Below are 10,402 nucleotides of genomic sequence, written 5' to 3'. Positions count from 1 at the left end.
CTCTGAATCCTCCAGATCAAGCTGAACATCTTTAAAGATGTCTTCCAGCTCTAATTCGAGACTCTCAGCCATGTTGATCTCCTCTACCAAAGAGTCAATAAGATCAACTTTCATGCAGTCTTTGGGTATGTATGGATACTGCATGGCTTTAACAGCATTTAACTTAAACTCATCCTCATTGACTCTCAGGGTTACTTCCCCCTTTTGGACATCAATGAGAGTTTGTCCAGTTGCTAGGAAAGGTCTTCCTAGAATGAGAGTAGCACTCTTGTGCTCCTCCATTTCCAGCACTACAAAGTCAGTGGGAAAGGCGAATGGCCCAACCCTGACAATCATGTCTTCAATCACGCCTGATGTGTATTTAATGGAGCCATCAGCAAGTTGGAGACATATCTGGGTTGGTTTGACTTCTTCAGTTAAACCAAGCTTTCTGATAGTGGATGCAGGTATTAGGTTGATGCTTGCCCCAAGATCACATAAAGCTGTCTTGGTGCAATTACCCTCTAATATGCATGGTATCATAAAGCTCCCGGGATCTTTAAGCTTTTCTGGGAAGCTTTTCAGAATGACTGCACTGCATTCATCAGTGAGGAAAACTCTTTCAGTTTCTCTCTAATCCTTCTTATGACTCAAGATCTCTTTCATGAACTTGGCATAAGAGGGTATTTGCTCAAGTGCCTCTGCAAATGGAATCTTTATTTCAAGAGTCCTGAGATAGTCTACAAAGTGGGCAAATTGCTTATCCTGCTCCTCTTGGCGGAGTTTTTGAGGATAAGGCATCTTGGCTTTGTATTCCTCAACCTTAGTTGCTGCAGGTTTATTTCCTACAGAGGTGGTTGGAGAAGCCTCTTTAGAGGGGTTGCTATCAGCACTTGTGTGTGTCTGATCCCTCACTAGCGTTTGAACGCCAGAACTGAGCTTCCATTGGGCATTTGACGCCAGCTCCTTGCCTGTTTCTGGCGTTTGAACGCCAGAACTGCGCATGGGTTGGGCGTTTAACGCCAACTTTGTATCCTTTTCTGGCGTTTGAACGCCAGAGTTATTCCTCTCTGGGCTCTTACTGTCCTTAGAAGGATTTTGGATAATATTTTGCTCATCCTCTGTCAGTTGTTCTTTTCTTGACTTTCTGCTGCTCTGAAGTGAGGTATTTAATGTTTTTCCACTTCTTAATTGAACTGCCTGGCACTCCTCTGTTATCTGTTTTGATAACTTATGTTTTGTCTGATTCAATTGTGATTTCATATCCTTGTTAGCAATTTTGGTTTCCTGTAGCATCTCCTTAAATTCTGCTAACTGCTTTGTTATAGAAGATAGTTGCTGATTGAGTTCAGTAACTTGTTCCTGAGGACTAAAGTCAGTTGATACTACCTTAGCTTCTTCTTTCATGGAGGACTCATTACTTATGTACAGATGTTGATTTCTAGCAACTATATCAATAAGCTCTTGAGCCTCTTCAATAGTCTTTCTCATGTGTATAGATCCACCAGCTAAGTGGTCTAGAGATATCTGAGCTTTTTCTGTAAGCCTGTAGTAGAAGATATCTAATTGCACCCACTCTGAAACATTTCAGAAGGGCATTTCCTTAGCATCCCTCTGCACCTCTCCCAGGCATTATAAAAGGATTCATCATCCTTTTGTTTAAAGCCTTGGATGTCCAGCCTTAGCTGTGTCATCCTTTTGGGAGGGAAATATTGATTCAGGAATTTGTCTGATAACTGTTTCCATGTTCTTATGCTTGCTATGGGTTGGTTATTTAACCACCTTTTAGCTTGATCTTTTACAGCAAACGAAAACAGTAACAGCCTGTATACATCCTGATCTACCTCCTTGTCACGCACTGTGTCAGCAATTTGCAAGAACTGTGCCAGAAACTCAGTAGGTTCTTCCTGTGGAAGACCGGAATACTGGCAAATTTGTTGCACCATGACAATGAGCTGAGGATTTAGCTCAAAAATACTTGCTTTGATAGGAGGTATACAGATACTACCCCCGTATGCAGCAGTAATGGGGTTAGCATATGACCCCAGAGTCCTTCTGGACTATTCATTTCCACTTTTGTCCATGATGGAGAAAGGGAGATGATGTGGATTGTAATTTTTTTTTTTGGAAATCAAAAATAAAATAAAATAAAATAAGTGAAAATTTGAATATAAGCTCAAAAATTAAAAGGAAATTGAAAACTAAAATAATTAATTAATTAAAAAGATTTAAAAAATAAAGGGTAAGGATTTTCGAAAACTGAAGAGAGAGAAAGTGGTTAGGAAGTTTTGAAATTTAAATTTTTGAAATTTGAAAATTTGAATTTTGAATTTTGAAAAAGTCAAAAATATAAGATAAGGATTTGAAAAAGTTTTAAATTTTGAAAAGATTTAATTTCTAAGTTTGAAAATTAAATTTTGAAATTTAAATTTTGAAATTTAAATTTTGAAATTTGAAATTTGAACTTTAAATTTTGAAATTTGAATTTTTTTTTAATTTTGGAATTTAATTTGAAGTTTGAAATTGGAATTTGAAATAAGATAAGATGAGATTTTGAAAAAGATATGATTTTTTGAAAAAGATTTGAATTTTAAAATTTTAAAACTAAGATAAGATAAAATAAAAATTTTAAAATAAAATCTGAATTTTTTAAAAGGAAAAATTGAAAAATCAATTAAAATAAAGAAAAAAGATATTTTTGAATTCAATGAGGAAAGAGAAAAACAATAAAAAGACACAAAACTGAAAATTTTTAGATCTAATGCTCCTTATTTTCGAAAATTTGGAGGAAAAACACCAAGGAACACCAAGAATAAAAATTTTATGATCAAAACGCAAGAAAGACTCAAGAACACCTTGAAGATTCACAAGAACACGAAGAACAAAAATTCAAAGACTCAAAGGACTCAAGAACATAAAAAAAAGAACACCAAACTTAAAATTTTTAGAAAACCAAAAATAAATTTTCGAAAATTAAATAAAAACTGACAAGAAAACACCAAACTTAAAACTTGACACAAGATTTAATCAAAAAAAATTATTTTTAAAAAGATTTTAGAAAGAAAGACTCAAATGAGCAACTATTCACAAGAACATAGACACATTCAACAAATGCAAGGATTAAACAGAGAAAAACTATATTTTTTTTGGATGACAAAAACACAAAGGACACCAAACTTAAAACATGCAACTAGACTCAAACAGAAAACTCTAAAGATTAATAAAGAAAAATAATAAATTTTTGGAAAATTTTTGAAAAGAAAATAAAAGACTGAAGAACTGAGGATTGATGGTTTAGAGGTTATAGCAAACTCTCGTTGTAAGTATAGTTACTAAACCAAACAATCAACCTTTCTTACAAACGTTTTGGGTGTCACAAGTAACAAACCCCTTAAAAATTATTAACCGAGTATTCAAACCTCGGGTCGTCTTCTTAAGGAACTGCGAGGAAGTGTGATCTTATTATTGGTTATAAAGGTTGTAATCAGGGTTTAGAAGGTGAAAAGCAAGTAATTTAAATGACGAGTGAATTAAATGGCAATTAAAAATAAATAATAACGTTGAAACAACTTTTGGCAAGATAAGGGAAATTAGAAGTCTAACTTAATTATCTCTCTCAACAATAATGAAAGTTGTATCTTAATTCCACTTGGTCAACCTTTACCAGGGCAAAGGAAAGTCAAGGGACTAATTAAATTGACCTTTGAATCCTATTTATTTCCTAAGAAAAAGTTGGGATTGCTTAAGTTCAGCTCAATTAGCAAGATAACGATTATCAATTATGTTGAGTTTAATAACTGTTGAGTTACTAAATTCTTAACCAGAACCAAAAGGGGGAAAAGTAAAATTGCTGAAATAATAAAAATATCCTTAGATAGGAAGCAATGGTGACTTAAATCAAAGAGAACAATCATGAACTGAAAATACCTCAAATATCATAAATTCAGAGAACAATATGTGACATGGAATAATTCATAAATCAAATTATAATAATCAATTCAATGTTGGAATAAATAATTAAAAGTAAAATTGAAACAAAAGAACATTAAAACCTGGATCCAGAGTTACTCCCATAACAAGAAGAAGTCCTAAATCCTAAGAGAGAGAGAGAGAATCTCTCTCTAAACTAAATCTAAATCATAGAAAAGTAAAATATGCGAGCTCTGCTTGAATGGGTGCATTCCCACACTTTATAACCTCTGGTCTATGCTGTCTGTACTTGGATCTAGGCCAAAAAGGGCTTCAGAATTTGCTGCGGGCGTATTCTGTAAATTCTGATACGTGGCCTCTGTCACGCGTCCACGTGGGTCACGCGGTCGCGTCATCTAGAGCTTTTCCTTTCCACGCGGTCGCGTCAGTCACGCGTCCGCGTCGTGGGTGTTCTACTCAAGGTGTGCGGTCGCGTCAGTCATGCGGCCGCGTCGCTGCTTCTTTGCTTCTGGCACGCGATCGCGTCGTCCATGCGATCGCGTGGATACCAGTTTCCTTAAAGCTCCGTTTTGCCTTCCTCCTTTCATTTTAGTATGTTTTCTTTTTCATCCTTTAAGTCATTCTGCCTTAGAAAATCTGAAACTACTCAACACACTAATCACGGCATCGAATGGAAATAAAGGTAATTAAAATAATTAATTTTAAAGCTTAGGAAACATGTTTTTCACAATATTACATAATAAGGGAGGGAAAGTAAAACCATGCAATTAATGTGAATAAGTAGGTGAAGAGTTGAATAAATCACTCTAATTAAGCACAAAAGAACTCATGAAATATGGGTTTATCAACCTCCCCACACTTAAACACTAGCATGTCCTCATGCTAAATCCAAGGTAAATAATTAAGGCTAAAGTGATGGAATGTTATGAAATGCAACCTATGCTAAATGCATCTACCTAATGAGTCATACAATACTAATTCATCCACTCATATATAAAGCCTACATGTAGTCAAATTATTTCACATTCTCAAGGAGATATATATACATATATAGCTAACCCTCAAATAACAAAGCACTTTTTTTTTTGCAAATGAGATGAGAGAAAAAAAACTTGCAAGACAATCAGAGATAAATGTTAATGAGCTTTTGAACCCTCACTGGATTTTGTGTTTTCTCTCTAATCACTCTGTGTTTATTGGGTTAATCACTCCATTCTTCTTTTTATTCTTCCTTTCTATAACCTTGTTTTTCGTCTAACCAATCAACAATTATAGAACATAGTCATACCAAAACTCATGAGGTCTTTAATTAAGGTTGTAATGGGGTCAAGGCAAAGGGTAAGGATATATGTATAAGGCTAAGTGAGCTAATAAGTGAATCCTTAATTAGACTAAGATCTCACCTAATATACATACTTAGTAAAACAATGCTTCTTTACCTATTCTCCCTATTTTCTCGCTTATTGTTACATGCTCATGTTTCACTTTTTGTTTTGTTTTTTTTTTTTGTTTTTTTTATCCCATGTGCATTGCTTTTCATTTTGCATTGGGGAGTTCTTTTTTTTGTATCCCCTTATTTACATGCTTGAAAACTAACTTTTTTTTTTTTGAATACACATGGTAATTTTAATTAATTTGAATTTTCATGAGCCTGCTTCCCAAAATTTTGAGTTGCTTTATTCTTTTTAATTTTTCTACCTTTTGTCTTTATCAACTATGTTCCCAATAAGTTTCCCACATTTTACTCTATTCATGATTTTCTATCTTAAGCTAACCAAGGATTCACTTAGGATTTTCTTTTGTTTTTCTGCTTAAGGCTAGTAATTTGGTAAATAGAATAAAGGGGTTTTAAAAGGCTCAAGGGGGCTAACAAGGGTGATGTAAAAGGTAGGTTAATTTGGGGTAAGTGAGCTAAAATCAAATGATGGCCTCAATCATTATTTTGAGATGTACCTATATTCTATAATCGGACATATAGACTAAAACAAAGTAAAGAACATCAGAATAAGAAAGAAGGTTGGAACACATAGAAATAAAAATTATGGTTTGAATGTAACCATACAGTTAAGCTCAAAACTCACAGGCTATGTGTTCTCTAGCTGAAAAATCATTTATCACTTATGTATGTCATGCAGGTTTAGTTAAAAATTCTCATTATCCTCTTAAAAAGTAATTTAGGTTAGCCTTTGAAGTTTTAATGTTTCTCCTTGATGAAATGTTGTCAGTTTAACCACATCATGTAATGCTATATATACAAGGTTTTATGGATCTAAATCTATTATGTTCAAGTTCCTAGCTTACTCTTTTTTTTATATTTGTCAATTTAAACTAAGCTATAACTAAGCTATCTTATGTAAAAAGGGTAAACTATACTAATTGATCCACTAATAAGTTAGAATTGCAAACTAAACTAAATAACTAAAATAAACTAAATAACTAAAATATGAACAAAAAAATGAAAAATGCAAAAAATAGAGTAAAATACACAAGTAGCAATGTATAAGTACTCAGAAAATAACAATAAAAGAAAAAAAGAGAAAAATACAGAAAAATATCCAAAATAAAAGAAAAAATATGTAGTAGTTCACCAAAATAAACGCCAGAGATGGCGACCTCCCCACACTTAAAAGGAAGCATCATCCTCGATGCTCAATCAAGCCGGGTGTGAAGGAGTGTCATCACCGGTAGGGATGGTAGCTGGGGTCTCAGTGGCGGTGGTGGGCTGAGAGTCTGGCTGCTGTAGAGGGGGGACTGACTGGAGCGGGATCTCCGGATCTGCAGCCTCAAGCTGATGTGGGGCCTCCTACTGTGGTGTAGCGTGCTCTGTGCCTGCCTGCTGATGAGTCTCCGCCTGGGAATGAGGCTCCTCCTCGTGCTCATCCTCCTCCTCCTCTGATGGCTCTGATGGTGTGTCGGGCTCTGAGGGGATGTCGGCGCCCTGTCTGATCATCAGCTTCAGATGGGAATAGCGTCGCCTGCTGCGGTGCTCCAATCTCTCATACCGGCGCCTGTTACGGTGCTCCATCTGATCAAGCTGGCGGAATAGACGGTGCACGAGGCGATAAACCGGCTCAGAGGTGTGTGCGGGTGCAGTGGTAGTAGCAGGGGCAGCTGGGGCAGCTGTGGATGAAGAGGGTTCAGCAAACGGAGGGGCTGTCTCATCAGTAGCAGTGACAGGTGGTGGTCTGTTGCCCAAAGCAAGGAAGTTCCTGCTGTGAGGGATGATCTTCCTGCAGTTCGCTGCTGGTGGTCGCTCATCGGCATCCTCCCAAGGCACATCAGCCTGACGGCCTAGCCGTGTAACCAGATAAGGAAAGGGGAGGGTGCCTCGGACGTGGACCCTGGCCATATAATGCCAGATAAAACGAGGCAAGTACAGGTCCTTACCCTCCAGCACACACCAGAGGAGGGTGATCATGGCAGCCGGGATCTCAATCTCATGAGTACTCGGCATCACAAAGTTGCTCAAGATCTGATGCCATAGCCGAGCCTCATCATTCAAGTACAGTCTCTTGATCCCTCTAGGCATAGTGGTGTCCTGACCCATCTCCCAAGGAACAGCAGGGTCGAGAGCTATCCGTGCCTTCACAGTATCCCAATCAAACCGCATCTGGCCCATGTCCTCCTCAGCCTGTGCATAACCATCTGGCTGATCGGACTTGGCTGGGAGCTGGAGAATGGTCTCTATGGCCTCCTCAGTGACCAGAATTTGCTTTCCCCTCAGGTTCACTGCATCTAGGGTAGTAAGGTAGTAGTTGTAATAGAATTTCCGGACCCAAGATGCATTGACCTCTGTCAGTGGTCTCTCCAGAAAGAACCAGCCCCTTTGCTTGATTTGCTCAGTGGTGTATTGCTGGAGGGCTTCTGGAATCTTCAAGGTACGTTCCAGGTATAGATTTCTGGAGTTTGCAAAAGTCGGGTACTTTAGCTCACAGTACCGGTTTGCAAATTTTATAAGATCAGTCGAAGGGAGCAGCTGGTCAGCTTTTTTCTTCTGTGTGAAGTTCTTCTCCCGCCATGAGGAATCGTGCATTAGAGCAATGATGGACTGGGATGAATCTCCTCTCTTGCGCTTGCCAGTAGCCTTGCCTTTGCCTTTCCTTTGTGAGGCAGACATCCTGAAAAACAGAAAACCAGGAAATGGATAAAATAGGAATAGAAGTACTCATAATCGAATAAAGAAAACAGGGTGATGCTGATTTGAATAGAAATAAAGAAATCAGAAATTGGAATCAGTGAATCACGATTGCAGGTTATGAACCAGGAAATCAAAGAGGATAAGAAAGTGGCCATAACATTCATGAAATGGTTTGGGGGAAGCATAGTAAAACAGAGTTGCCAAACCAAAACAAGAATGAAAACAATTTTAAAAAAATTTGGGCAGCATTCCGGCTAAAATTGGATTGTCTCGAAAAATAAACAGCAATCATATCAGTTCATATGAATTAAAAAATCAAGCTGCATGTACATAGATATAAAATAAACATAAAAACTCAATGTAAACAGCAGCAACATACAAGAAAGCAGCATATGAATCATGATTATAGCAGCAACATGTTTGCACATAGGATAAAACAGAGGTAAGAACAGTGCAAGTAAACAGACATAGATCCACTAACCACAGCCTAAGCTACCTAACAACCTAAAAATCCACTACAACATGCAAGTCTAGCTATCCTAATCATGAACATAAATGGAATAAAAAATACAGAAAAGTGACGAACGGATAAAAGGGTTGCGTGTTGCGAAACCTGGTAAGCGGAAGGGGTGGAACAGGGAAGAAGGTGGCTGCGGCGGTGTCCGGCGCGGTGGTGGTGCACGGCGTCGTGGTGGCGGCTGGTGCACGAATTGTGAATCACACTTTTCACAACGCGTACCACTAACCAGCAAGTGCACTGGGTCGTCCAAGTAATACCTTACGTGAGTAAAGGTCGAATCCCACGGAGATTGTTGGTTTGAAGCAATCTATGGTTATCTTGTGATTCTTAGTCAAGAAGTTAATTATATTTATCAGTTGGATTGCGAATAAACAAGAGAGCATGGATTAAAGGTTACTTGTTGTGCAGTAATGGAGAATATGTTGGAGTTTTGGAGATGCTTTGCGTTCTGAATCTCTGCTTTCCTTTGTCTTCTGATTCATGCATGCACGTCCTCCTATGGCAAGCTGTGTGTTGGTGGATCACCATTGTCAATGGCTACCATCCATCCTTCCAGTGAAAGTGGTCCGGGTGCGCTGTCACTGCACGGCTAATCATCTGCAGGTTCTCAATCGTACTGGAATAGGATTTACTATCCTTTTGCGTCTGTCACTACGCCCAACACTCACGAGTTTGAAGTACGTCACAGTCATTCAATCCCAGAGTCCTACTCAGAATACCACAGACAAGGTTTAGACTTTTCGGACTCTCATGAATGCCGCCATCAATCTAGCTTATACCACGAAGATTCTGGTTAAGAGATCTAAGAGATACTCATTCAATCTAAGGTAGAACGGAAGTGGTTGTCAGGCATGCGTTCATAGGGAATGATGATGATTGTCACGTTCATCACATTCAGGTTGAGGTGCGAATGAATATCTTAGATAGGAACACACATGTTGAATAGAAAATAGAAATACTTGCATTAATTCATCGAGGCACAGCAGAGCTCCTCACCCCCAACAATGGAGTTTAGAGACTCATGCCGTCAGAGAATACAAAGTTCAGATCTAAAAATGTCATGAGATACAAAATAAGTCTCTAAAAGTTGTTTTTATACTAAACTAGTAGCCTAGGTTTACAAAAAGTGAGTAGACTATGACAGATGGTGCAGAGATCCACTTCTGGGGCCCACTTGGTGTGTGCTGGGGCTGAGACTTAAGCAATTCACGTGCATATGGCCATTTTGGGCATTCAACGCCAGGTTTGGATCCATTTCTGGCGTTGAACTCCAACTTTTAATCCTTTTCTAGCGCTGGACGCTAGAATTGGGCAGAGAACTGGCGTTGAATGCCAGTTTACATCATCTATCCTTGAGCAAAGTATGGACTATTATATATTGCTGGAAAGCCCTGGATGTCTACTTTCCAACGCAATTGGAAGCACGCCATTTAGAGTTCTGTAGCTCCAGAAAATCCACTTTGAGTGTAGGGAGGTCAGAATCCAATAGCATCAGCAGTCCTTTTTTAGCCTGAATCAGATTTTTGCTCAGCTCCCTCAATTTCAGCCAGAAAAATACCTGAAATTACAGAAAAACACAAAAATCATAGTAAAGTCTAGAAATATGAATTTTTCCTAAAAACTAATGAAAATAAACTAAAAACTAACTAAAACATACTAAAAGCTATATGAAATTAACCCCAAAAAACGTATAAAATATCCGCTCATCACAACACCAAACATAAACTGTTGCTTGTCCTTGATGAGCAGATATTTTATACGCTTTTCGGGGATAAGTTCATATAGTTTTGAGTATGTTTTAGTTAGTTTTTAGTCTATTTCTAGTAGTTTTTAGG

This window comes from Arachis ipaensis, chromosome B07, assembly GCF_000816755.2.
Source record: "Arachis ipaensis cultivar K30076 chromosome B07, Araip1.1, whole genome shotgun sequence".
NCBI classification, from domain to species: Eukaryota; Viridiplantae; Streptophyta; class Magnoliopsida; order Fabales; family Fabaceae; genus Arachis; species Arachis ipaensis.
The sequence above is the reverse complement of the archived record's forward strand: the minus strand, read 5'-3'. Positions refer to the sequence as shown.